Source organism: Suncus etruscus, chromosome 6 (genome assembly GCF_024139225.1).
Source record: "Suncus etruscus isolate mSunEtr1 chromosome 6, mSunEtr1.pri.cur, whole genome shotgun sequence".
NCBI lineage: Eukaryota > Metazoa > Chordata > Mammalia > Eulipotyphla > Soricidae > Suncus > Suncus etruscus.
The window spans coordinates 85517160-85521059 of record NC_064853.1 but is presented as its reverse complement, the minus strand read 5'-3'; positions in this window follow the sequence as shown (position 1 = coordinate 85521059).

Genomic DNA, 3900 nt, shown 5'->3' with positions numbered 1-3900 from the left:
TCCAACATCAAATTACTCCTGAGCCTTCCAGGAGTGATTTTTGAGTACAAAGCAATGAGTAACCCCTTAGCACCACCGGGTTTGGCCCCAAAACCAAAAAAAAAAAGTTATATGTCATTATAAGATTTCCCACAGAGCTTTCAATAATTTCCAAGTCAGAAAATGTCTCTGTAGGTACCCCAGAGCACATATTTTATAGCGCTCAAAGCACTGAGACCTCAAATAACTTCCAGAAATCCTTTGAATCATGCCTTAGATATAATCCTTTAATTGAGGCACTAAGCATTTTGTCCCATCACAATTTCCCCCTGTAATTCCTCTGATTATGGCCTGATTACAGAGATCCTGGACCACCTAGATGTTGCTTTTTATTTCTACTCTTTATAGAAGTCAATTTCCCCATAATGTGGATTTTCTTAAGGTCCCATCGATGAAGACACCATTTTGTTTTCATATAGGAAGAAGTTCCCTTCAGAACTTCAGAGATCTGAATCTCTCTCTAATGCTGAACTTAATATTTGTATTATATTTTGAAAAAACACCACCACCACCAACAGCATGTAAATTGAGAGGCCAGAGAAATTCTACAGCAGGTAGGGCTCTTGCCTTTCATGTGGCCAACCCCAACACTCCATCTAGTTTAAGAAGTCTGCCAGGAGTGATCCCTGAACATAGAAACAGGAGTAATGCAGAGCATCACTATGTGTAGCCCCAAAACAAACAAAATGAACCCACAGATTTATTATAGTTCTAGTAGTTATCGTTTTTATAAGCTACACAACAATTGCATATGCCTTTCTCTGAAAGATACATTTGAAAACATTGCAGACTGAAAATATAAGTTATCTGCAAGAATTTTCAGCCCCAAATTGATCTAGTTGTTTGATTTGGGACCTGTCACTTTTCACTGTACACAATAATTTAGGTCTCTGAGAGAAAAGGACTATATCTTCCTTAGAGGAACCTGCCCTAATTACTGTTTTCTGTAGAGAGATGAGTAGAGAAAGATCTGAATCTGCCCAGACAGTTGAAGAGAAAAAATAAAATAAAAATCTGACCAGCAGTGTTAAAATCAAGGTGACCCATGAGAAAAACAAAGAAACAAAAGTGCAACATTTATTAATATATTTAACATCAAATAATAGAAAAATCTGCCAAAGAAACCTACATCAGTAGATGATTTTCTCTTAAATCAAAATATTCAGAGATATTTTTTTCTCTCCTGTTCTGTTCTTCCATCTGACTGTGTTGATCTATTTTTCTATCTTGCTGCCTCCTGACCTCTAGATGATGACTTGCATACTGGGTATAATTTTCATCATGACACAGAGAGAGGAAGAACTGGTGTCCGAAGGTAGTTGGGCTTAGACAAGCTTCTTGTATATTCCTGCTTGGCAGAATAGTGATCATAGCAGGAAGACGCTACAAATTGGCGTCCCTGAGTGGACACGAGGCCCCACCCAACAGCTGGACCCGATGGGCCCTTGTGAGCCTTGCTGCACCAGGCCCTGTCAGTCTTGGGCCTTTGCAACCTCCAGCCCTGCAGCCCTGACAGCTTTGGGCCTTTGTAGTCTCCCACAAGATAACTGAAAATTCATTAAATTTCTCAAGAGAAAAAGAAATTCACTGAATTCTTCTTTCTTTTTATCTGATTGGTTTAAATGGGAATATCTAAAGGCAAGAACTGGAGGTCAGGGGGTCTTATGATCTTCTCTGGGTCTGTGCATATGGACAGACTGACCGGGTGTTTACCATCAGAATGTGGGTTGGTTTTGTTTTTTTGTTTTGTTCTTGTTGTTGTTTTGGGGTCCACACCCAGCAATGTTCAGAGGATGCTCCTAGCTCTGTGCTCTGGAATCACACGTGGCAGTCTCAGAGGACTCAGCATAAAGGATGTTGAAGATTTACATCAGTGTTTAGTCTGTATTTACTCCAAATAAATTTGCAAATCATTGATCTTGTTAGATTCCTGTTATTCTATAATCCTCTTTTATCATACAGAGTACCTTCTAGTTTTCTTCTTATCTCTGAATGTTTGTTCTTAGTTTCTTTTTTAAATATTCCAATTCTTTCCACTTTCCTTGAAATTTATTCTTCAAACCATTAATTTCTTGGACATTTAAACTAACATTAGATAGAAAGGAAAAATTTAGACTTTTAAAAACTAGGCCAAAAAGTCCTGGAAAAAGTAAGTGAGCATTCCTAGAACTTGATTTTTCCTCTCTTAATTTATGAATGCATAGAGGACTCTAATAATAACAATCATATAGCAAGAGTTTAAAATTTTATTCAAATACAATCAATTCAATTTTATAATGTGAAATACCTAACTTTACTGTCTTGTTGATGTAAGCACTAAATATTTATTAGTAATATATTTAGATAGTTGATAAGTTAGTCATTTTTAAAAGACATTAGTTGTAGCAATTTTACCCTACATATGCACCCACCCAAATTTACTTTACTTAGTTTAATTAAATCAAATTATTCTAAACTGTTCAATATATAAGACAATGTGCTAGATAGTATGGAATGAATAACTATGAACTAAGAGCTTTTCTAAATAATATACATTTTAGCTATTGAGGAATTACTATTCTTATGACTTTGTAAGTTATATCCATCCCCAATTGATATAAGAATTCATTTGTACACACATTTTCTCTCTTTCTCTCCCTCTTTTTCTCTCCTTTATTTTCTTTATGTCTACTTGGAAATTTGGTATACATGGCTTTTCTTGGGTGATGACTTTATAAATCATTTGAATCACAGTTGGTATTTCTGAACATTAGAAATGTTCATGGCAAGAAAGCCTTCACATTTTAGAAAGAAAGGCTGTCACAAATACTAAACTTTATTGAAAAGGGAGCCAGAGGCTAATGGAAAACATAACTGTTATCCAAAAAAAGTTTGCATTTGTATATTAAAATGTTTTTTTTTTAACTAATAGCTACATGTGGCTACATTTCTTTGCATAATGTAGGTGTCCACTTCCAAGGAAATGAATGAAATGTTGAAAATGAAAAATTAATTAACACCTTGTATAGTTCATTTGATTCCTGCCGATTCAATAATGGCTTTATTTATATATAACCATGTATGTCGCTTATTTTTGACAAGTTTGGGCAAAATATCTGCTTTGTACAATTCTAGTTTTTTGATGCTCCTGCAAATAATGCAAGGGTAAGAGGTAATGAAAGGAAATTGAAATACTGCAAAATGTTACTGTTATGGATTATGGTTAATTTACAATGCTTATGAGGCAATCCTGGGCTTTTTTTTTTTATTAAAAGTGAGAATTATTTTGAGGCTAATGACTTCTCTTCAGACTAAAATGACTTAATTATATTTTAAAAACACTTTAAAGACTCAACCTTTAAATATATTCCATAATCTTTGCTAAATTATTAAAGAAAATATCTTTTTTTCAATGATTAAGACTCATCTAAATTATGGTGCCTTCTAAAGACTCATCTAAACTATGATATAAGATCAATAAAACCTTCATTTTGTTGTGTAGTATTATATTATTCTTTAATTTTTAACTCATTTCTTTCCTTTATAGACAAAGAGTTTACTTCTTTTTATTTTATTTTGTATTAAATTGTATTTATTTATATATCTTTATTTAAGCATCTTGATTACAAATATGATTGTGATTAGGTTTCAGTCATGTAAAGATCAGCCCCCTTCACCAGTGCAACATTCTCACCACCAGTGTCCCAAATCTCCCTCCATCTCACCCCACCCCCACCTGTACTCCAGACAGGCTTTTCAGTTCCCTCATTCATTCACATGATTATGGTAGTTCTCAGTGTAGTTATTTCTATAACTGTACTCACCACTCTTTGTGGTGAGCTTCATGAAGTGAGCTGGAAGTTCCAGCCCTCCTCTTTTTGT